Genomic DNA, 25,853 nt, shown 5'->3' on the forward strand with positions numbered 1-25,853 from the left:
AATGAAAGCGGAACTTGGAGGAGGAGACCCCTAGAGACGTTCATTCATATTGCCCAGATGCCAAGCTACATTAAAACAGCAGGTGCCAGGGGCACCTGGGTGGCTCAGTGGTTGAGCGTCTGCCTCCAGCTTAGGACGTGATCCCAGAGTCCCAGGATTGAGTCCCACATCGGGCTCCCTGCAGGGAGCCTGCTTCCCTCTCAGCCTATGTCTCTACCTCTCTCTATGTCTCTCCTGAATAAATAAATACAATCTTAAAAACAAAACAAAAACAAAACCCCAGCAGAGGATGAGCATGGGTCAGGTGCCCTTCCTCCAAATCAGAAAGGTACATAATGCCCCTTGGGATTTTGAGCAAATCCCAGGAGAAAGGGAGAAGGAAAAGGAAGGGAAGAGTTCTGAACTTGCTGAGAGGATATTAAAAGCGAGTACCAGAACTTACTATGTCATCGGCACTGACAAGGCAAAAAGACTCTCATTAGCTGAGCTTCGTCACAGGGAAATAAACAAAATTAAGTGTCTGTACACTGTACTGTTCAAAGTGGGAAATGTCACACTGGTGACATGTAAATCCAGTCATACTATTTCTCCTACTTACAATCCAGATCCAAACCTCTTACTTTGACCCAGAAGGTCCTGCATGGTCTGGCTTCTACCTTCTTCACCAACCTTATTTCAAGCCTCTTCCTAGACCACTGAATGTCAGCTTCTCTGGCCTTCCTTGAGTTCCTCCATACTCCAAGCCTTTTCCTGCCTTTGAACAAGCTCTCTCTTCTTCCTTTTTGCTCCTTCAAATGGATGCCACCTTCTCTGGAGAGTCTTCTTTGACCCTTTCCTATGTGCTTTCCGGTGTCATCCTCTGTCTTTGCCCCTTGCTTCCAGCCTCTTAACACTTCACATTGTACTTTTTTCTTTCTCTTTGGCTTGCTACCTGTCTCTCTCAGACTTAAATTCCCTGATGGTAGGATCTGAGACTTCCTTCCATCACTATTATGTGCTCTATTCCTGGTGCTGTAGTAGTAGTAGGTCTTGATAAATATTTATTGATGAATGACGAATTGAATGGATCTCTAGACTCCCAGAACGCCCCCCACCCATAGAGTGTTTACTAGAGGGTAAATGTGGGTTCAGTGACTGTGATCCAACCAAGAAATCCTTGGGGTTACCCAGGAGCCAGAAATCATACCAATTCTTCTCTCTGGGCACAGAATAGATGATTAGGGGCTGCTGGCCCAGCGTCTCCCATTTTATCATTATCCATCCTGGTCTTCTGCCTCCAGTAGATCAGGACATCTAAGTCCAGACCCTTAACTTTCCAAGCAAGAGACTTGAGGCCCTGTGAAATGATCTGACTCAGCAATTACTTGGTGGTGGGACTGACTCCAGCATCTGAGCTTCCTAAATCCTAGCCAGTGCTCTTTTCCTACCTAAGCCAGCTCCATTTTACATTCAATTTCTTCCTCAGTGTAGGTAAAAGGATTTTATTCCCTCTTTCAACTGAATGCAAACACAGTCACCTTGTAAAAGGATTAAAATCCATAAATACTCTGGAGAGATACATACATTTACCTGCATGAATAAAATGGAAAAATGAAAAGTGTCATGTTCTTTAAGAGACTCAGGGCAATTTTTATGGTTTTCTTTAAGCTAATTTAATGCTTGATGGTTTGGGGAAAGTGCACCAGAAGCCTCTAAAGAATATGTCTAAGTAGGCCCAAAGCACTACACGTGGGCTGGAGCTACTTTAAATAAAACCTTCTTTCACCTTATATCATTTCCCCAATGGAGCAAACCAGATCACTCTGTTGTTTCCATTTTTTAAAAATGCAATTTCAGTGTGGTTTGGATATTAAAAGAGTCATCACCTTTCCCCCCTGCTCACACTCAAATAGTAGTTAAATCTTGTGTTATGACCATTAGCCCTATGTGGGCAATCTATTTTATTTCATTACTATTTGCCCATCACATGGTACACACATCATAGGTGCTCATAAAAGAAGTAAATAAATATTTATTGAGCACCTGCTATATCTCAGGTACTCTGCCTGGGTGCTAACGGTCAGGAGTGGGGCAAAAAGACACGTCCCTGCTCCATGCAGCTTACATCGTGGAGGAGGGAGACAGAGAAGACTGGCATTTATATTGAAGTATACACATAAATGCAAATTGAGAAACATGAAATGTTTGTAGAATGAAATAATCAAGTAACGAACAGAACGAAGTAATCAGGCACACATGGAACAGGGGAAGAGAGCTACTTAGATATGATTGTCAGGGAAGATAGGTTGGAAAAAATAATTTTCACTTGAGGCATGAGTAGGACGGGGATCCAGAGACAGAGATTTAGAGGCTTAGCATTCTGAGTAGAGGCAATGTCATGAGCAAAGACTTTAAGGCAGGCTAAAGTTCAGTGTGTTCAGAACATGCAAAGTCTAGCATCACTGAGTGGTTCCGCAGACAACAGATCATGTTGGGTGTACCCGAAGGGAAGGATGATGTCATTGAGGGGATGTAAGATGGTGGCATGTGGGGCGCCTGGGTGGCTCAGTGGTTGAGCATCTGCCTTTGGCTCAGATTTTGATCCTGGGGTCTTGGGATCCAGCCCCACATCAGGCTCCCTGTAGGGAGCCTGCTTCTCCCTCTGCCTATGTCTCTGTCTCTATGTGTCTCTCATGAATAAATAAAAATCTTTATAAAAAATAATTTTTAAAAAAGATGGTGGCATGTTTTAGGAAAGCACTCTGGGCTGTGAGGAGAATGAACTGAGAAGCTAGAGGAGTGCTTTGGCCATGGAAGAGGGTAAGAGTTGACAAGGGAGAAGGAAAGAGGAGGATGGACTCAAGATACACATCTTCCCTGACAACCATATCTAATTACCAGGGTAGCTGAGGATTTGGCTCTGGGGGTGAGGGAAGGGCCTGGATAACCAAGTGGATGTAAGAGGACTGGGGAAGAACCAAGATAAGGAGAAGAGTGGAATCAGTCTCCAGTCACCCCACACAGGAGTAAAAGGGGCAGGATGGCTGACACCATTACCACTTCCCAGCAGTGCTCATGGTTTTTTGTTTTGTTTTGTTTTTTTCTTTAATAGGAAAGTAGGAACAGATATTGGTGAGATAATTTATCTCCGTTCGCACAGCAAATTATGGAGATGGGTTGGCCTAAGAATCAACAATCCAGTACGCCAAATGGGCCATATTTGCATGCAATCCCCCTTGTTACCTCAACAGTTGGCGTGTACCGATGCCTCTTACTGTCTGTGTTCCAACAACTCTTACCAATTCAGAAATCTGCACACTGCACAGAGACTAGAGTTTCCCAGAATGGTTTGCCAGGGAGTGGGTGGTAGAGGTGAGTGGCTGAAGAAGAGAGGGGATATTTATTCAGCAGCACAGAGCTAGCTCTCTGTGCCCACATAGCAGGTGATTTCTCTGTGCACAAGGACATTCGTGAGTCACTCGGGCAGATCTCTGGGGAGTAGTGCATGGAGAATGGGAAGCAAAAATAGTCTTTTTGGCTGCTGGTTTTCTTCTTTTGCCCTGGAAAGCTATTGCTTTTCCTCTCAGCTCCTCCCTGCCCCTGTCTTCTCCCTGGCTCCCCTGGGTTTCAGAGGAGCTAGCACTGAACACTACTACCCTTTCTCACTTAACATCCTCTCCAAATTAGCAAGCAGCTCTCTTGCCAAATCTCTGGGTCGGTGGCTTATCAACATCAGCTGCCTCCGCAGCTTCCATGGCAGATGGAGAAGTTGTGGCAGCCAGAGCTCAGGGCCAGAGATGAGAGGGGCAGGTGTCGTGTGAAGGGTTCATCATTTGATCCTGGAACTGAAGACCACACAGCACTGCAGCCGGACCCCAGCCACTGGAGGAGACTGACTTGGCAAGTACCTGACAAAGGTGAGGGGCCAGACACCGCAGCTTGGGACCCTGGCTTCCTGAATTCCTATCCCCCCCATCTGTCCCACTGCCCCGTACCTCCAGAGACTGTGTGTAGGGGTGAGGGGGTATGCTTTCTCTGGATACAGTCTGAGGATGAGATCAGCAAATCTGGACCCTCAGAGGGCATTTTGGAAAGTGGTGCTAATCTAAAAGTCAGTGAACCTTTCTAGACAAGTTGTTTTCTGTGATTCCCCACCTCTGCCTCCCTGCCCCTCCTCAGAAGTCCTTGGGCAATGGTCCCTCTGTCCTCTAGTCCTACCTGAGGGTGGCGGAGAACTGTGCAAGGTACCGGGGAAGCCCCGAGTGAGCCAGCATGGCCTTTGCTGATCTGCCCATCAGATCTGCCATCAGAGCCTGCAGTCATCCTGATTCTAATCTAAATGACTTTTCCCCTGGTGCCCTGCCTACAGTCCTTCCCAGAGCCAACACATGGCGCCACTGGAATGAGGCTCTACAGTGGTAAACTTCTGCCTCCTGTGGGGTGATCTTAAGGAATGTCTGCCCAATTTGGTGTCTCCCTAAACTGATCTGAGAACCCACAGAGACAGGGTGCTGGTGGCCATCATGAAAAATGTGGCCCTGGTCTCCACTCCACTCATGGATGATTGGACTAGAAGGACAAAGAGGAATTTCCCCCCTAATATTGGGACTGGAGGAGAGAGAGATAGAAAAAACATGGAGTTGGAAAGATTTGGTCCTTCTATGAGGCTGGGGTTGACCATTTTATGTGGTGAATCTTGAGGTATAGAGGTTGCAAGTCAGAGGAATGAGTGAATGATGAATCGGGTACACAGAAGAGGCAAAGATGAGAGATGAATATACTTTAAGGAATCGCCACAGCACTCCAAATTTGAGTTTCGAGCCTCTTTGAGGCCCATTCTTGCCCACAAGGGTTTGTGATTATTATAATGAAGTCCCTCTTCTTATTGAAGTGATTTTTTGTTCCCACCGTCAACATAGACTAAAGCAATAATGCTATTACATTTCTTTAATTTTAACATGCACCACGAGCATTCAATAATTCCTGTGTGTGTGTTAGGGAGACACACTATATTAGAAATAAGTTTATATGACATTCCAATTTTAGAAATGTTCAATAGGAAAAGCATGCATCTTAGCATTGAGGAAATAGGACGCTTCAATTTTTAACTCTCTGATCCTGACTCTTAATTAGGTAAAATAGTCCATTTAAATGCAATTAAAGTGTACATGTCTCCAAGTCATTAAGAAGTAACTGAAATCTATCTGCTACTGCCTGCATGGGAGATCTACTTGAGTTAGCCTTTGGCTGGTGGGGTGTAGTCCTTGGCAATTTCCTGCTAACCCTGCCATGAGGACTATAACCATGGACATCATCATGGGGGTTATAATTCTAAGAGGATCTCCCTGTTAAGATCATTATCCAAACTCTCACTGTCCCCCTCACAGGGGACACTGTCAGAGCCTCATTACAGCTGTCCATCTTTCCAATGGAGGCTGCCCACCCATTGCCATCCTGCCAAATGTGTTTGCTTTCCTCCCTCCCTCCCTCTTCCTCTGGGGATCCCCAACATGAGCTTCAGGCAGCTGCAGGGATGGCTTGGCCCAGGCAGAGCTGAGTGCTCTATGGGGGCCTTGCAAGCCTTCCGTGTTGGAGTGGTCTCTAGAAGTCAGCCAGCTAAAGATGTGGAATTGCGATGCAGAGAGCTCAAGCCAGGTGCACAGGGACACCTGGCCAGTGACAGAAGCCAGACTAGAATCAAGTTTATTGAGCTCCAGGATGTGCTCTACTCACTCTATCAAACTCCTCTTCCCACCCAAAGCGGAGGCTGGGCGCAGAACAGGGAGACAAAGGGAAGCCAGCATGAGTGGTAGCATAACTGGTGACTTAGAGCATGGATCTGCTTCCAGATGCCCAGGTTCCAATCCTAGCTCCACCCCTCCCCAGCTGCATGGGCTCTGGCCAGCTACTTAACAGCTTTATGCCTCAGCCGTTTTATCTGTAAAATGGGAGGTAAAAACAGTATCTATCTCGTAGGTTTGTTTCAGCATTATTATAATTAATGTGGGTAAGACGGGCTGAACACTGGCATGGGCAGCGCACCCTAGATGTGTGTTTGTTAAATACAACCCAGCAACCTCTGGAGATCTTTAGTCTGATGAGGAGTCTGGGGGTAAAGCCTTCCTGGGACATCAGCTGGACAGAGCCCCTCACCACCAGGGGCTGTGGTACAAAAGCAGCGGGTGGAGACCCACAGAAAGGCGGGTAGGAAGGATGCTGGCTTGCAGCTTGAGCTACCTCAAGCCCATCACCTCGCTTACCACCCTCCCTCCTCAGGAAAGCTCCATCTTCTTTCTAAGTGTACTTGAGCTAGTGATGCCCTTGATGACATTGCAGGTGGCAGTGGGACCATAGGCTGACCTGCCAAGTCCCTCCACCTTCGAAAGCAGAGCCTGGTAGGAGGAGAGGGTGTCTCAGGCTCCTGCTGGAGGCTGTGGGTGCTTCCTGAAGTCTGCGCCAGCCTGCTGCCAGCTCTGGAAGGATAGAGTTGACTCCGAAAAGGAACTCCTAAACAAATGAGGCATTTCTTATTAACCCCCAAACATGTGGGGTTTGGGTTTTTTGGCCAACCTGCATTTTTAAGGATAAATTCAAGCAGGAACAGAGGTCTAGAGTGAAATATGCAGGGCTCAGAGCTGCCAATCTCTGTCTGAATGTTCTCTGTGTCACATTCCCATCTTCATTCAACCTCTCAGAAATGTGGAACCTCCTCTGTTTCCTTCCCTTTCCAGGGCGCACTCTCTCTTTAATCTTTTTCCCCTACCCTTCCTCCCTCTCACTTTGCCAGGTTTGTTGAGGGGTCATGCTTGATTTTCAGGCAGAGATGGAGCACTAGACTCAGCTGGGGTCCCTCCACCCTGAATCCCTAATGGCAATTCCAGTGATGGAAGAGAAACATGAGAAATTGGGGTGCGGTGGGGCGTGGGCAGGGGTGCACAGAGTGATCACATAGGAAAGAGGGCAGATGTCGATCACAGCTGTTGTCCTAAAACCCATAGGGCCACTGGGGCAGGGGCTGCGTGGAGGGTGCCTGTTTGTGGCTTGCAGCTGGGAAGGAGGGGAGCGGGAGGCTGGCAGGGAGGAGAAGGGAGCTGCAGGGCGAGCTGCTGGCAGGGGACCCTGCTGCACAGAGCAGATGAAAGGAAGGCAGGTACCCGTGGGCTGAGCGGCAGAAGGAAGCAGAGGCAGGTCTGCCCAGGGGTGGGCCGAGGGAGTGGGGGGGGCCCTGGAATGTAAACACCTTCTCCCCATAATGAAAAGCCACCAGGCTTTCTTTTGGAACTCCCTTCCTTTCTGGAGGGATCCCTGCTCTCTCTGTTGGGCCCTCCGGCCTCAGCCTCTTCAGATTGCCAGATGCACACCGCTGACTATCCGGGGCTCCCTCCATCTGCCTCCCACTCACCCACACGACTCTTTTGCCAGCAGCATGTCCCCCTTCGCACCCCTTGGTAACCCTCTGAATTGAGCCCGTGTCCTCTGATAAGAACTCTGCCAAAACTCGGCGCAGGCCTCCCAGCCAGGAGTTTGGCGTTCTGTTGGAGAACTTTGTATGACTGTAAACAAAGTGCCAGCCGGCCTTTTCTAGAATTTTTTTTTTAAAGATTTTATTTATTTATTCATGAGAGACAGAGAGAGACAGAGAAAGAGACACAAGCAGAGGGAGAAGCAGGCCCCATGCAAGGAGCCTGTCGTGGGACTTGATGCCGATGCCGGGGCTCCAGGGTCACACCCTGGGCCGAAGGCCGTGCTAAACCGCTGAGCCACCCGGGCTGCCCCTTTTCTAGAATTTGAATGCAGGGTCCAGGTTCACAAAGTTAAGCCTACTCCTTTCTGTATTAACTGATCTCAACAACAAGGGATTTTTTTTCTCAGACAACTTTATCTCATCTGTCTTTCAGGGACACCATAACCCAGGAGATGTGGTGGAGTTAAATGAGAAGAGGCAGGGTACGCTATTAATCACTGAGAATACTCAGTGTAAAAGGCACCAAATACTGAATAAATTAAAGCACACGTCATGTAGACCAGGACCAAAGGGAGGGGAAACCGAGGACAACTACAATGCAGAAGGGGCTCGAAATGAGCTTTGGGATCCGCATGAGCACAGAGGATGAAGTGAAGTGTCACCAGCCAACCCTGCACCAAATAGGGAAAGAAATTTTAAAAACTCAAAAAGAGGGCAGCTCTGGTGGCTCAGCGGTTTAGCGCCACCTTGAGCCCAGGGCGTGATCCTGGAGACCCTGGATCAAGTCCCACATCGGGCTCCCTGCATGGGGCCTGCTTCTCCCTCTGCCTGTGTCTCTGCCTCTCTCTGTGTGTGTCTCTCGTGAATAAATAAATAAAATTTAAAAAAAAATAAAAAATAAAAACTCAAAAAGACACTCGCCTGCCTTTGAGTCTGCCTGAATGACATGTTGACTAAGCCCAGGAGGGCCACCCCAAGGTCACTTTTAAGCCATGTTGGACCAGAAGGAAATTCCATGACTTCCTTGGATATAACTGTTTCTCTAGAGGTCCAAACTCACTATGAAATTCTCCCAGCTTCACACAGGCCTAGGTCTAGGCACCCTGCCCTCCCTCCCTCCCTGCTGGCTTCATGGCTTTTGAAACCTCTGCACATTTCCCCTCATTTTGTTGGCAACAGTGACAGCCATCAGCCTATCAGGAACCACAGGGTAATGGCAAACGAGATAAAGATGCAGGGAGGTCGCCCCTGGTCTTATGGCTGGGCAAGGTTGTGATGTCTGTGTCACCAGGCAATGCTGGCACAGAGCTGGGATGCATCTGGCCCCCACTAAAAACCCCATAGAAAAGGACTCCATCCAGCCATACAAAATTCTTTTGGAGGAAAGAACAAAATCCAGGAGGAAGCCAATACCCAGAGAGCCCTCCAGGGGGTACTTGGAGTTGGTAAAAGTGAATCCTCGATACCCCATCACTCAGAGGTGTTACCGAACACCTCCAGATAAACCCAAAGATAGCCCTTTTGACCAAAAGAATGCTCAATTTGGGAATGGGTTGAGGAGGTCATCTCTATCGTGGTAAGCAGAATAGTGCCTCCCCCCACCCCGGAAGGATATCTCCATCCTAACTGCCGGAACCTGGGAGTATGTTATCTCACAGGCCCAAAGGACTTTGCAGATGTCATTAAGTTAAGGATCTTGAGATGGAGAGATTATCCTGGATTATTTGGGTCGACTTGTAACATTAGAATCCTTATAAGAGAGAGGCAAGGGGGTCAGCGTCGGGAAAGGAGAAGTGATGAGGAAAGCAGATGTTGAAGTAATGGGACGCCATAAACTGAAGGATGTGGCAGTTTCTAGAAGATGGAATGGACAGGGAAACAGATTCTTCCCTAGAGCCTCCAGAAGGGAAAGCAGCCTGCCTGACTGATTTTAGACTTCTGGCCTCCAGAGTTATAAGGTAATACATTTATGTTGTTTAAAACCATCAATTTGCAGCAACTTATTCCAGCAGTAAGAGGAAACAAATAAGCTCACTACACAATTTGACTTTCCCACGACCCAAACCATTGCTGGGTAAGCCTCAAACATGGTGCTCCTCTTGGCTTTTTTCACAGAGCATCTACTGCTGGTGCTTCCCTCTCCTGCCATTAAGTCTGTCATTTCTGGCTGTGAATTTGTTGTCTCCAGCTATCTCAGGGATCCACCAGTGCAGTCTAACTGTTCCCAATGGTATGAGAGCTGGAAGGAAGAAGTGATAAATGGGAGTCCGGGGGGCTTTGAGAAACGTGCATGATAGCTTTTCCTCAGTGAATGAAGAGGACGCTGGGAAGGATCCCCTCCAGCAGATGAGCTTATCAAAAGCTTCTTCCCACCCCACCTAGAGCAATGTATCACATGACCATGACACGCAGGCTGGGGTTTGTCTTGACACAATACTGTCGTGGAGGTGTGCAGGGCCCAGGGCGTCCCCCGGAGGGGTGCTGGAAGGGCAAGCAGGTTAGGTGTCCTCGCTACCCCATCCCCAACAGTCACCTGTGCAATCTGGTTAACAAATGTCAGTGGAGACATTCTGTGGCCTTCTACACAGCTTCCTCAAGGGGGAGGTGTTTGTTTCTCTTCCTCACTGCACAGACACAAGCCCACGTGGAGATGCTGAGCCCCCAGTTGGAGCAAGCCCTTCAACACACTCTGTGCTTTACATGAAGGCCGCCCGAGGCTGAAAACCACCTTTAACTACATTCATATCAACACACCCAAGAGCCTATCTGTGCCTGCTCTGACCATAGGCCCCCAGGTGGGGTGCTGAGGTGAGCACAGTAACACTAGGACCTTAGGTTCCAACTCAAACAGCTGTGGAGGGCTGAGCACTGGAGTTTGGGAGGCTCCAGCGGAGAGGCTCTAGGCCCACTTCTGCTTGCTCTAGTCAGTGGGTCAGGAAGAGGTCACATGATATTGTCCGAAGTAGAGAGAATCCAGGAACTAGAGCACAGTTGGGATTAGGTTATCACAGAAGCATGATTCAATCAGGTCTCCCAACTCCATAACCATATTGATTGATAATAGTTATCAATAGTTACTATAACCTACCAAGCATTTTACAGATGCTCCCTCATTTAATTCACTCTACTGTCCCATTATTCTCACTTTCCGGGGCTTCTGTGAAAGGTCATCAAACAACCACAACCAAAATAACAACCACCAACACAATAGGTTTCCTCCTCCTTATTAGATCCCATTTCTGTTAACAGCAACGGCATCCACTCTGATGTCCAAATAGAAATGTCTGATTGGGCAGCCCCGGTGGCTCAGCGGTTTAGTGCCTGCCTTCAGCCCAGGGTGTGATCCTGGAGTCCTGGGATCGAGTCCCACATCCGGCTCCCTGCTTGGAGCCTGCTTCTCTCTCTGCCTCTCTCTCTCTCTCTGCCTCTCTCTCCCTCTCTCCCTCTCTCTCTCTCTGTGTCTGTCATGAATAAATAAATAAAATCTTTTTTTAAAAAAAGAAATGTCTGATAGAAACCACATGGTCTTGTGCTGCCCTATACCTCTCCACTTAATTCATCCCTATGCCCTGGAAAATCTACATCTCTGGCTACAGATGCAGGCGGGAAGGAGATAATCCTTCACTCATTAATGTCAGATGCGAATGAACCACCACCGCAGTCATCACCTCCACACCGCCTTCTGTGGTGAGGAGCTTCAGAGTCAAGGGCTCTTTTTGTGATCCATAGATAGGTGTTTTTGCTGCACCAAGCTTGAGGATGTTTCCAATCAGGTTATCCTCAGTTAGAGCATGGCTATGTGTCTGTAGGATGGACATTTCTCTCACCTGTATAATGCTTTCCTGAAGCTTGGGGAAAAAAATACATCTTCCCAGAAGGACAACACATACATTGTTCTGGAAGCCTCTCCTTGTGTTCCAGGATGAATTTGATCATACCTTTCTCTCTGCTCCTATGCTAGTCAAGCATACCTCTTCTTGTAGTTAACCCTAAGTAAGATCATTTACTTTACTTTATTATTTTTATGTTTTTCCAACTAGATTGTAGGATCTCAGGAGTTAGAACCGGGTTTAATTTACTTTTTAATCCTCAGCCTGAACAGTGCCTGGCATATTATAGACACTAATGTTTGTTGGATAAATAATATGTGACTATAAGAAGCTGTGCACACAACATCTGCTGTGCACAGGATGTTCTTAAGAGATGAAAAGGTTTACAAGGATGTAGGAGGCAGAGACTTTCACAGCTAAGCCCCGGAACTCTATGAAACTTGCTTCTGGGAAGAACTAAAGCCTAGTCAGAAATTACTCCCTGAATTTATGTGATTTCCTCTAATACCAACTTTATTCCCTAGCAACAGATTTTAATGCCTCCCTAAATCAGTATGGTGAACTTCTGTTTGTTGATTTTTAACCAGCATCAGCATGGTGATGTTACTAGAGCAGTGCTATGATCAAATCTAAGCCTACTGGACTCGATTCAGAATCAAGCTGGGGGACTGGATTAAACATGGTACTCAACACTATGAGTCACTGTCCCCTTCACTTTTCATTTAATCCTTACAGCCGACTTACTGTTATACTTGGCAGACTGAATATATACATTTATTTCCACTCTCTTAAAACTCCACTAAAATGGGAGCACCTGAGTGACTCAGTTGGTTGAGCATCCAACTCTTGATTTCAGCTCAGGTCATGATCTCAGGGTCATGGGATGGAGCCCCATATCAGGCTCTGTAGGGGGCATGGAGTCTGCTTAAAATTCTCTCTCTCTCTCCCTCTGCCCCTCCCCATTCTCACTCTCTCTCTCTTAAAACAAAAACCCCCCACAACCTACTAAAATGAAAGCAAAGGAATAAGAAAGTAAAAATATTAAGGACAAAGAAAATGGGAGGGGAGGTAATACCAGATAAAAGATACCTACATATAGATGCAGGAGCAGTACTTTACAGAGCAGAGTGAAGAAAGTCAAACATCAGTGCCCAAAGCTAATTTGCATGATTGAATCTAAGAGTTGGGATTTAAGGAACCATTAACTTAGAAAGCATAGAGCTGGGGGCACTTGGGTGGCTCACTGGTTGACTGTCTGCCTTTGGCTCAGGGCATGATCCCCGGTCCCCAGATTGAGACCCACATTGGGCTCCCCACAGGGAGTCTGCTTCTCCCTCTGCCTGTGTCTCTGCCTCTTTCTCGGTCTCTCGTGAATAAATAAATAAATAAATTAATAAATAAATAAATAAATAAAATCTTTAAAGAAAGAAAAAAGAAAGAAAGAGCTGAACACAGAATAGGTAACAATTGGTATAAAGGGCCATTAGAGGGCAGCCCCGGTGGCTCAGCGGTTTAGTGCCACCTTCAGCCCAGTGCGTTATCCTGGAGACCCGGGATGGAGTCCCACGTCAGGCTCCCTGCTTGGAGCCTGCTTCTCCCTCTGGCTGTGTCTCTGCCTCTCTCTCTCTCTCTCTCTCTCTCTCTCTCTCTCTCTCTCTGTGTCTCATGAATAAATAAATAAAATCTTTTAAAAAAATAAAAAAAATAAATAAAATAAAATAAAGGGCCATTAGACCTCCACACTCCCTGACCTTCTCCATCTAGTGTGTTTGTTGGCCCTCTCTGACCCTGGCAGGAAATGGGAATATTTCCCTCTGAAGCAAAAAACCCTAAAATGTTCTAGACTCTGAGAACCAAGCCAAAGTAAAGGGCAGAGAGGAAGTGCTTACTGGAACACAAGGGGATTACCTGAAAGTCTCCATGCAAAACAATGAGATCCACAGCTTCCTTTCCCATGAGGCTCCCAAAACACTAGCAAACTGGTTTATGTTCTTTAAGCAGAAGACCCCTCTTTGGGGAAACTGAGTGGCTCAAGAGAAACCATGGATGGATACTGGTGGAGCCACTCATACATGTCCATAAAACCCATTAGTCAACAGGATCCCTCTCTGACTCAGCAAAGCCCAATTATGAATGAATAGTCAAGGATCACCAGTAATTTGAAGAAAGCATCCAACATACTCTGTGTAGCTAATGCCCTTATCCTAATTGTTAACAATAGAGAGAAAGTTTCACTTCATATAATCAGGAAAGTTCTTTCTTAGCGTATCTAAAAGTAGCACAACTTTCGTCGGCTTCTGTAGTGTGAAGGTGAGGGTATCAGATGGTGGTCACAGGAGCTTTACCAAGTCTCCGCTCTTCCTCCAGTCTTCCAGTTCTTGAGCCTAGAGGGGATGTGTACGGTGATCTCTGACATGAAGTCTTTGCTCTTAGGCTTAAAGTACATGGCGGCCGTGCATTCCTCCTAGCGGTAGTCGCTTCACCGCTAACCTGTTTGGGCCTAGAAGTGTTCCTCATCTGTAAATGTGATTTAAAATCTAAGCCAATATGTCTTATTTATTAAAACAAAAGGTTTAAAAAAAAAAAAAAGAAAAGAAAGCATCCAACATAAAGGAGGAAAAGAAAAATAAACAATGGAGGTGGGTGAGGAAACTCAGAGAAATAGTGGAAATGCAGAAAATAGGAAAAAAAATTCAAAGATACTATAATATCCTCAGAGAGATAAGATTTTGCCTCCATGAAACAAGAAGAAAATGCTATAACAAAGACACAATTGTTAGTTCATTCAATAGAGATCTCCTATTGCCTAACTGTGCAGAGCACTAGTCTAGGTTCTAGAAACAGTAATAGCACTAGTTAAAACACATTTAAACAACCCTGCCCTCAGGGAGCTTTCATTCTAGTAGAGAGAGACAGAAAACAAACACAAAAATAGGTAAACTATAGTATGCCAGCTGAAGATAAATTCTACGGAGAGAAAAAAAAAAATAGGAGGGAAGGGAGTTAGGCAGAGCTAGCAGGGAGGGATTACATAAATTTAAACACAATGACCAGAGAAGACCTCACAGAGAAAGTAACATTTGAACACAGAAATGAAAGTGAGATAGCAAATATGAGAACATGAAAAGACTCTTGCCAATTGAAAATATTACAGCCAAAAATTAAAAGTCTAAGAAAAGTTGGAAGATTTGGCTGAAGAAATCACATAAAGTAGGTCATGAAGACAAAGAACAATAGGAGAGAAAAAAGAAGGTAGAAGATCAATCCCGGAGATCCAATCTGACTAGATGGCTTTCCAGAGACCCACACACATACGGTCAATTGATTTGCAATAAAAGCAGATCAGTGGAGAAAAAAAAGTCCTTTTAACAGTTGGTGCTGAAACAACTAAATAAAGGTATGGAACAAACACCCCAAAATTTCAATTCCTATCCACGACATTCACAAATATTAGTTTGAGATAAGCATACCACATTTATCTAAATATAAAAGCTAAAACCATAAAGCTTCTAGAAAAAATATAAGATAATGAATTTGTGACCTTGGAATATAGGCAAAGCTTTCATAGGACAAAAAAATATTAGCTACAAAAGAAAAAGTGATAAATTAACTTCCAGCAGAATTTAAAAGTTGTGCTTATCAAAAGATACTTCTTTTTTTCAAGATTTTATTTATGAGAGAGAGAGAGAGAGAGAAAGAGAGAGAGAGAAAACATGGAAGCCAGGCGAATGGGAGGGACAAACAATCTGCTGGGTGGGAGTCCAACGTGCGGCCAGATTCTAGGACCTTGAGGTCATGATCTGAGTGAGGAAAGTCAGAGGTTCAACCCACTGAGCCACCCAGGTGCCCAAAAGATACTTTAAAGAAAATGAATAGGCAACCAAGGAAGTGGAGAAAATATTTGCAACATATATAACTGAGGACTTATATCTAGGATATGTAAACAACTCCTGCTGCTCAATAAGAAGACAAACAACCCAATTAAAGGAAAATGTATGAAAACTTAAATGCACATTTCACACAAAAAAAGAGATGGGCCACTGACAGCCACGTGAAGTATTCAACATCATTAGGAATCAGAGAAATGCAAAATAAAACAATAAGGAAATAACACTTTACACCTGTTTCTCGAAAAAAACCACAACGTATTATTAAACCTTTTTATTTTGAAAACAATTCTAGATTCAAAGACAGTGCAAAGGGGTCCCATGTATTCCTTCACCCAGTTTCTCTCACTGGTTACTTTTTCCATCACTTTTTACCCATTTGAAGACCTACAGATAAAAAGACTGACAGAGCCAAATGGTGGTGGAGATGTGGAAGAACTGGAATTGGTGAGGTTGTAAGATGGCAACCATTTTGACAAACCATTAGGTAGTTCTCCACAAACAGTTACCCTATGACTCAGCAACTTTACTCCTAAATACTTAGTTACCAAAGAGAAATGAAAGCGTGTGTCCACAAAAATACTTCTACAAGAAGGCTCATAGCAGCTGTGAGCACAATAGCTCCAAACCAGAAACGGCCCAAATGTTCATCCACAGATGGGATAAACAAATTATGGTAGATTCATACAATGGAAGAAAGACTACTCTGCAGTTTAAAAAGAATAAACTTGTGCTCAAGAGCACAAATAAACCTCAGTAACATTATGTTGAGCAAAGAGAGCCAAACACAAAGCAATGTATAGTGTAATTCCATTTATGTGAAGTTCAAGAATGCAAAACAAATCTACAATGACAAAACCCAGAAAAATTAGCTGTCTGGGAGGGGTAAGAGCTGCATGGATGAGGGCATGAGGACACTTTCTGGGTGGGGGAAATGGTCTATATCTTGGCTAGGGAGTTGGTCACGTGGGTGTATTTATTTATTGAAATTCACTGAATTACACATCTAAGATCAGAGCTTGCCACTCTGTATAGATTTTACCTTAGTTTTCGAAAATGAAAAGAATGAAGAAAAATCTTTATCACAATGATAGAATGAGATGATGGTGGGAAGGAAATAGGAAAAAATGCTATTAGTATATTTATTTTTTCATGAGAGAGACAGAGAGAGAGAGGCAGAGACACAAGCAGAGAGAGAAGCAGGCTCCATGCAGGGAGCCTGATGCGGGACTCGATCCGGGGACCCAGTATCATGTCCTGGGCCGAAGGCAGGCACTCAACCACTGAGCCACCCAGACATCCCTAATAATAATTTTTTTTTACTTTAAAATCCTCACATCACTATTTGATATATTATTCGGTGTTATTGTTTTAACAGAGTTTTCTTTTTAAAAGGTTAAGTAATTTATTAAACGGTGAGGTCCTGAATTTAGGTTTCCTTTCTGCCAATAATCTTCACCACCTCCTCTCTACAGCAAAAAATGCTGTGTGTTTGAGAAGCATCTATAGTGGAGAATCACTGAGTTTGTGGGCTATTATAATTATTCCTTCAAGAGTAATGGACCAAGGATTCAGCTGAAGCTTCTCTCCGTTGGCAACAGTCATTTCCTGCTCCATTTTTAAATTCTTAATCACTTAGATACCTTGAGCCATCAATACTCTCGATCCATTTGCACTATTACTGCCATTTTCCAGAGGTCTAAATGCCTCGTAGATGATGCTAGAAGATGTTGCGGACCAGGCTTCTTTATGGAGAGAGGCTGAGCTGCACTCTGAGGTTTAATGCCCATATACGGGGCTGCTCTCATGAGCACATGCTTTTAGGGTGGTTTCTTTATTTGCTAGTGCAATCTAAAGAATAAACTAAAAAAAAAAAAAAAAAAAAGAATAAACTAGTAATTCTCTTATTATTGGTTTCAAATGGGCCCCCTCTCCGAAGAAAGTATATTCCATGAGCTATAAGAATGGCAGTGTTACAGGATACAGCTAGAAGAGGGGGATGGGTCTGAAAGATCACACCCCTGGTACAGGTCTCATAAATGCAATCAGGGTGTGAGCTAGGAGGGACCTCAGAGCTCGTTTTTGGCAACTTTAACTTCACACATGAAACACTGAGCTTCACTGTGTGTGTGTGGGGGGGGTATGGGGAGAAGGAGTGTCAATGAGGACACATACCATTGGGATTGCTGCTCTTAATCACACCTTCCATGTAAGATGGAAATCAGAGAATCTGTCCTGATCATTTAGTCGGTCTTAGGAGAATGAAATGAAACAGGGAGTGAGAGGCTGTTTTGTCAATGTGGTCTTAGTGTCTGTTTTACTATTACCCAGGTTGGTAAACGGAGAAGCTAAATGTAGAACTCGGGTCTCCTGAGTGCACTCCATCAGCCTGAAAGACTGCCTCTAGACTACTCAGCTGTCCCGGGGGGGTGGGGGAGGGGGGCTCTCTTATCCACTAGTGACTTAGGAAGCAGCATCCGGCTTCAGGGGGGCTTCGGGGAAGGAGGGCAGCTGACCCTGACAGCGCTATGAACAATGTGGCCCTGAGTTAGGGCAAGAAGCCACTAGAAACTGGCCCACATCAGGGAATTTGGCCAGGCAACCTTTTTTGGAGACTGCCTTGCCAGTCTCAGGCTAACACTTGGGGTGAAGTGAGGTGGGGAGGGCAGGGCTGGAAAGAGAGATGGAAAGGTCTCAGGGGATCAGAACTAAGTGCCTCTATTTCACAGTTGGCTGAGTACCCAGGGTCCTGCCAGCAGCCCCTCTTCCCTTGGTCCCTCCACAAGGGCTCCCCTAGGGACAAGCGTCCCATTACGGCAGACACAGCAGCTCCAGTTCCTGAGACCACAGTTTTAAGTCCTCAGGGACTGGTGCCCAGAGTAAGTGCTTGGACAACACTGCTTTAGTCCCTTTCAGCATTTTTTGGAAAGAGTTTGAGGTTAATAGCTCAGTGTGGGAGGAAGCACAGCTCGGAGGAGTCCTGAGTTCAAGTCCCGAGGACATCATTCACAAGCTGAAGCTTCTTGGGAAGAGATCCATCTTCTCTGAACTCCAATTTCGCCTGCTTAAAATTGAGTTAGTAACAATATTTCTTCATAACGTGTTGTGAGAAAGGCAATAATGGTGACTAATATTAATTAAACACTGACTGTGTGCTGGGCCTGGGTCTAAGCGCTTGACATGGATTGTTTCAGTTGTCACACAGTGCATTTTTGATAACTGCTCTGGCAACCGGAGACGTACCACGAGCAGTAAAGTGACATTGCTTTCGAGACAGCACCTTTACCTTGGCCTTCTGGGCGGCCCAGTAAGGCTCTGACAGGAGCATGTCTGGTTAGTGTGAGGAGAGGAGGATTAGAAGCACTCATTAATGCCTGGAACACATAGGGAGATGGGGCCATTACTACTATTAAGGTTTAGTGTCCTAAAAACCCAAACACATGAAAGAGGAATGGTCCCCTTGACCATCTAAAGAGCCAGTTCGGCTGATTAGAATGATTACAACGAGCACAGAGCCTGGTCCCATCACCTTCCTTAAGGTCCACTGCCAGCCAGCCTTGCAAGGGGCCTCGGGCCAGAGAATCAGACTCCCTGGCTTCTCCCTTCCCAGATGGGGCCTCCCCACAAGGGGTCAAAGTGCTAAAGAGCAAACAGCGGTGCCAGCAAATCGGGCCTCTCACCCTGGCTTCCACGGAAGGCACATCCTCCAACACACATAGCCAACTGGTAACGAGGAGGTGAAGTGGCTGGTCCTGCTGGTCATTTGGATCCTGACACTGTTTCCTCTGGTTAGTGCTTCTCATGGACAACCAGACTGGGAACGTTTTTCCAGATACATCCTTGACTTAGGTGTGAAGATACCTTCCAGGATGCTAGGAGGTGACCGTCCTTTCAGGCCTGCCAGCCTGGGCTGAGGAAGCATAACCCAAGGATGATCTACCATGTTATTGGTTTAATTACAGCATCCGGCAAGTGGCCTAATGGCAGGGCAGCAAAATGATGGTGACCCAGAAGCCCCACCTAACTGCCTGGATTTTTACTGAGGGCAGGTAGTGGTTATTAGGATAATATCCTTCACCTGGGGTAGGCTGTTGTTCACAGAGGCCACCTGTGTTATTTCATTAGATGCTGATGACAAGCTGTGGGCTAAGGCAATCCTTGTCCTCATTTTACTGCTGAGAAAACAGGTTCTGTTAGGCTAAGTGACTTCCCCAAGGTCATGCAGCTAATGGACAGCTGAGCTAGAACTTGATCCTAGCTCTGTTAACTCCACGCCCTCGGCCCTTTCCCCTGTGGCACACTGGACTGCTCAAGTTGGTAAGACTGAATGCTGTGAGTCAGAAAAAGGCATTTCGCTGTGGTTCACTTCAAGATTCTAGGAACTCAGAGTCTCTATTAGGTACCTGCCACTCACTTGCCCTGGTTCTGAAATGGCAACCGTAATATTTTCAAACGGGGTAAGTGAAGTGCTTTGGGACAACTGACCATGCATAGTAGGAACCCAATAAATGTTGATTGTTGTTAAATACGTTAAACTGTTTCCTTCGATTCAGATTACTTTCCAGACTCATGCATTTAAGATTGATTTCCATCAAGAGTACTCAGAGGAGAAAAATCATCTCAGAAGCCCACTGGAAAATATATCAATACATTTCCATTCCCTCAATTTTGTTTAAGTGCTTTTGTCTGGACACACAATTATCAAATTAATTGATGGAAACCAAACTCCACTCCTTTTGGATGGTTTGCCCCAAAGACATTTACATGGGGTAAAATCCTATCTCTGAATTTTTTGGGGGGCTCCTTATGACCAATTGTATTTGCATGATTGTTTTATCTTCCTTCCTCTCCTCTCTGCTTCCCCTTCTGTCACCTAAGGCCCCCACCTGCTGCCCCTGCTGTGGCCCAAACCTGCGAAGCAGTGTCTCTGGTTGAGAAACCTCTCGCACTGCCAGAAAATTTCACCAGGAGTGGCTCCATCCTTCTCAGGCTTGCACTAACAGTCCCTGAAGAGAGCTTCCTAAAGTTCTTCCTGAAATAGACTGGAGGAAAATTGAACACCCTTGAACCACGTGCACACCCGTATTTGTGTGTTAACTCTCTGAGGGCAGATCTTTAAGATATTTCTTTTTTTTCTTTTAAAATTTTATCTATTTGAGAGATAGACACAGGGAGCACAGGTAGTGGAGGGGCAGAGGGAGAGAATCTTTAAGCAGACTCCCCACTGAGCACAGAGCCCGAAGCAGGGCTCCATCTTATGACCCTAAGATCATGGCCTGGGTCAAAATCAAGAGTGGTTGGTCACTCAATGGCCTGCACACCCAGGCGCCCCTTCACTTATTTTCTTGTTTATTCTAGGTCTATTCCACCAGAAGGCAGTCTATGTAATATCAGAGACTTTGTCTTTACCATGGCACTCCAATCACCAAGAACTTAGTAAATGCTCAATAAAAGTTATCTGAATGGGGATCCCTGGGTGGCGCAGCGGTTTGGCGCCTGCCTTTGGCCCAGGGCGTGATCCTGGAGACCCGGGATCGAATCCCACATCGGGCTCCCGGTGCATGGAGCCTGCTTCTCCCTCTGCCTGTGTCTCTGCCTCTCTCTCTCTCTCTCTCTGTGACTATCATAAATAAACAAAAATTAAAAAAAAAAAAAGTTATCTGAATGAATGGAGACTAGGTTTTGGGATAAGGCATTAGTTCCTATTGTATCTTCCTCCTGGGTTTTTGCAAAAAAACAGGACTTTTGCAAAAAAGTCTCCTTATATATCTACTGGTCCCTTCCGATCTACCCTACAGACTTCAAAAAAAAAAAAAAAAAAAAAAGATTTATTTTTCCTAACTCCTAAGTCTGACCTTGTCATTCTCTCATTTTAAATTTTCCAGTGGCTCCTCACAATTTGTAGTGCAAAAGCTGAGCTCTTTGACATTGAATAAAAGGTACTTCATGGTGGAGCCTCACCTACTTACCCAGCCTCTTATCCCATTAGCCCCTAACCCCAGTCCCAGCCAACACCCTTCCTTTCTGTAAAGGTTACTGGTACTGAGCTATTTGTAGTTCTTCAAACAAGTTCATGATATAATCTCTCTCAGAGTCTTTGCCCATGATGTTGTCTGGGTCTAAAGGTTTCTTGTTGCTTACAGAGAAAACTTCTACTCATCCTTCAAGCCTCAAATTAAATGCTACTCTGTGAAGCTTCCCCAAATCAGGCAAACATCATCACCATTATCAGCAACAGCACCGTCTTCAACATTATCATTAGTTACCATTTATTGACCAATTACTGTGTGTTAGCACTGTGCTAAATTCATTTAATCCTCACACAGCACAATAAGGACAGCATAATTATCTGTATTATTAGGTGAGGAAATTGAGGTTTATAGGGGTTCAGCAATTTGCCCCAGGTAAATTCTAAGGAATAGAACTGGTGATGTGGGAAACAAAGGCAAAAGAAAAATTACAGTTTCTTACTACCTACAGCCCACTGACGAGTCCTTGAAACAGGAAGAGTGACATTCCTCTAGGGACTCAGTTGCCTCCATGTTGATATTTTGCTAAGGGCAAAAGGCAATCTAAGCCCAAACCCCAGGATCCTATAAGGCTACTTTAACATATAAAAATTCCTTTGGAAACTTCCTTTGTTTCTATCTCCCCACATACATGTTGGCAATCATCCCCCAACCACATGGCCCACTGATACATCTGAAGGGTCTCATGACTCAGGTTTTATTAGACAGTAATAAATGACCCTTTCCCAACACTGGTTAGCCCCCTCAAGGGCCTAGAAACCTTGCTTCCAAAATTCCCGAGAGATTTACACTATTCCCTAACCCCTTCCCAACCTGAAAGTATGTAATAGGCCACTCCTCATGACCCCAGTACAGCTCTTTCTGCCCATGGGTCCTGTCCCTGTGCTTCAATAAAATCACCTTTTTGCACCAAAGATATCTCAAGAATTCTTTCTTGGCCATCGGCCCTGAACCCTAATATCTTCCCTACATCACAAGAACTCAATCCAAGGCTGACGAACTCCAAAGCGACCCCTTTTCAAAAGCTGGTTTCTTTGCCTTTGTTCCTGCTGGTCTTTGTATGTACCCCCCTATGATAACACACATCTTATTTCCATATCACTGAGCATGTCTGTCTCCTCACAGTACTGTCAGTAGTTTGCCTTTCATCTTTATAGCCTCAGCTCTTGCTTAAGGCTGACATTTAGTAGGGGCTTTATTATTTTTTTTAAGATTTTACTTATTTATTTGAGAGAGAGTGAGATAGCTTGAGAAAGCATGAGTGGGGTGGAGGGACAAAGGGAGGGGGAGAAGCAGGCTCTCTGCTGAGCAGGAAGCCCACTGATATGGGGCTCCATCCCAGGATCCCAGGATCATGACCTGAGCCAAAGGTGGACACTTAATGACTAAGCCACCCAAGTGCCCCAGGTGTTTTATGAATAATAAGTAAGTGCATTAATGTAAGCTTTCTTGGCCTCAGCACTGTTGATACTTTGGACTAGATTGTGGAGGCCATCCTATGCATTGTAAGATATGTTTGTTTTTTTAAGATTTTATTTATTCATTCATGAGAGGCACAGGAGAGGTAAAGACATAGGCAGAAAGAGAAGCAGGCTCCCTGAGTGGAGCCTGATGTGGGACTCGATCCTAGGATGCTGGGATCATGACCTGAGCCAAAGGCAGACACCCAATCACTGAGCCAGCCAGGCGTTCCTGTAAAATACGTTAAAAAGAAACAATAAGCCCAAATGGAGTCATCTTTGCTAAACTTCACCAAGACTTAATCCCTAACTCAACTGTACTTCCAGCCTTTCCTGGGAGTGGAATCTTAAACCAATCAGTCTAGAATTTCCAGATCAGCACAAGTAAGGTCATCTGCATGATAAAACCTCCTGTTCTACTCATTGACCTTGCATGTTACAATCATTTCTTTCCTTTTTTAATTTATTTATTCATGAGGCAGATGCTCAACCGCTGAGCCACCCAGGCGTCCCAAATCATTTCGTTTCTTTTGCTAATAACTTTCTTGTCCTGTCCCCCTTGTCTGCCTATAATATCCTTTCATTTTGTACAGCTCCTTGGTGCTCCCTTCTGTCCATTAGATGGGAGGTTCCTCGATTCATGAACTGTTGAAAAAGCTAATTGGATCTTTAAATTAGTCAGCTGAATTTTTTTTTAATAGATGTTTTAGCAGCATCTCTGGCCTCTACTCACAATGAAAAAAGTCCAATGTTCCCTGGGTGAACAAATTGCCCTGGATTAAGGACCACTGTGTTAGGGTAGATAAAAAATGAATGTCAGCTGAGAACCTAATCCTCATGAACTAACTTGACTCTGCAGCCCAAACTGTGAGCAACTCATGGTCTCATGAAGGCTGACTTCTAACTGTGACCCTAACATTAAAATAGATCTCAGAGATGTACCTGGGCAGCTCTGTTGGTTAAGCATCTGACTCGTGATTTTGGCTCAGGTCATGATCTCATGGGTCCTGGGATTGGACCTCTCTTTCCTGCATCCACTTCTTGCTCAGTTTGGGATTCTCTGCCTCTGCCCCTCCCCCACTTGCTTAAATTAAAAAATTAGATCTCAGAATTAAGAAGTGATTCTCTCTTGACCTCATACCGATACTAATATAAATGAAATAGATCTGGGACACCTGGGTGGCTCAGTGGTTGAGCATCTGCCGTTGGCTCAAGTGGTGATCCTGGGGTCCTGGGATCGGGTCCCACATCAGGCTTCCTACATGGAGCCTGCTTCTCCCTCTGCCTGTGTCTCTGCCTCTCTCTCTCTCTCTCTCTCTCTCTGTCTCTCATGAATAAATAAATAAAATCTTAAAGTGAAATAGATCTCATTTTCCATACAATTTGACCACTACTTGCCATTAATAAAACTAAACAGCACTTTCCTCTGGCCCTCCTGTCACTACAGAACTCCAGGATAGGAATTCCTTTAGTCCATTCAGATGCTACCTCCTCCATGAAGCCTTCCTTCATCTACCTGGTTGGAACTGACCTTTCCTTCTTACAAACTACTATAGCACGTCCTTTGTAGCTTTTCCTCTGGCATTTTATCACTTTTTCCTGTGAGTGTTCTGTCCTTGCTGTGGAGCACAAACTCCTGGTTCATAATCTATACAATGAAATAATACCTCTCTCATGGGACAGTTGAAAGGATTAAGTTAAATAAATTATTGTATGGAAATTTATGCTCGGGAAATATCCTACTACATAGGAAGCATTCTAAAAATGCTATTAATTATAGCTTTGTGTCTTTGAAGCGCTTAGCACAGTGCTATGGACATAGGAATTTTCAAAAATATTTTTGAACATATGAATGACTGCAACAGCACTGTGCTTTGAAGATTAATATAACTGTGCAGCATATAGCAGGGGTTCCCATTACATTGCAGATCTTTGAATGTAAACTATTTGTTCTTCAGCGCTGCTATTCTCTGCCTTTAGGTGAGCCCCAAACCACCCTGTTCTTTTAGATCAGTTGATCTTGACCTTTTTATTTTTAGGCCAACACTGTGAGAATGGCATACCCTCTCAGAAATGTGGCTAGATTCAATAGCAGCTCAGGGTGGGACGAATGAATGAGACCATGTATATTGAAAATTGTTCCCAAGAAAATTCCCGCTATACCTCCCTTCACCACCACCACCACCACCACCATCACCCCGTTTTGAAAAGTGTGTCCTCACTGGCCTCTCTTGAAAAGTCAGGACCTGTACATAAAATGCCCTCCTCCTTTATTTTCCCAACATGGGTGATACATTCTCTTCTTTTCGAGAGCCTGAGGTTTTGTAAAAACCAGTGGCAATCCAACAAAGACATCTTTTAGAGGTTTTTCAGTCCCTTGAAATAATAAGCAACATGGTTTGGTTGGTCTTAATCAGTGTGTGTGTATGGGCGCACGCATGCATGAGTGTGTATGTGCGTGCATAGGCAGCAGGGGGATGGCAGTGATTTTTCCCAGCAACACTGAGGAAGGGAGTGCTGTTAAATCATTTCTATCCCCCTCACTATAAATGTGCTCCAGGGTGCTCCCCTGTAGACAAGGAGCAGCACCAAGCCCCAACAATATTAGTTACAAAGGATATTTCTGTTCTTTGCTGCTAAGACCTGTGTACTGATGTGAATATTCCAGAAACAAAATAAGAGAGGGAGATGAAAGGAGAATGATGGGGAAATGCATACGTTTTGCCTGATGCACCAGACCAGACTTGCAGCCCAGGGACTGTGTGGAGATTTGCTGGAACAAAAGGTCTTTCATGGTACATGCAGGATAAGGGACATCTCAGCAGGGTCCTTTTGCTTTAACAAAACAAAACCCCAAACTGTTCTCCTTCACTTGTCCCCACCACACATTCCAGATGCAAGGAAGATATTATGCTTTCCGAGGCCATGCATTTTGGTGAGATCTTGATGCTGGACCCACTGAATTCACTATTTGAATCCTGATCCCTTCATCAGCCAATGAGCACAACATTTCCTAGAAGAGACAGCCTCTGCAGAAGACCAGGAAATGAATCCTTGGAAGTCATTACAGTTTCTCCTCATGTCTGCTTAGGAGAGCAGATGACGCAGGTGCTTGCCAGGGGAAAGGAACACCAGTGTGAACTCAGAGAGGGCTCATGCTGCCCTTGGGGACATGGGTCACAAGGACCAGGGCAAGCAGTGGG

The 25,853-nt window shown here is 45.1% G+C and overlaps 1 protein-coding gene and 1 long non-coding RNA gene across 7 annotated transcripts in view; one reads left to right on the forward strand and one right to left on the reverse strand.

Annotated features, from left to right (window-relative positions):
• NMNAT2 (nicotinamide nucleotide adenylyltransferase 2) overlaps nucleotides 1-25,853 on the reverse strand; it is a 194,102-nt gene that overhangs the window by 67,923 nt on the left and 100,326 nt on the right. The window lies entirely within an intron of this gene.
• LOC125755405 (uncharacterized) lies at nucleotides 3,280-8,360 on the forward strand. The gene is made up of 2 exons (XR_007411877.1): nucleotides 3,280-3,896; nucleotides 7,878-8,360. It is a non-coding gene; the product is annotated as an uncharacterized LOC125755405 (long non-coding RNA).

This window comes from Canis lupus, chromosome 7 (assembly GCF_003254725.2).
Source record: "Canis lupus dingo isolate Sandy chromosome 7, ASM325472v2, whole genome shotgun sequence".
NCBI lineage: Eukaryota > Metazoa > Chordata > Mammalia > Carnivora > Canidae > Canis > Canis lupus.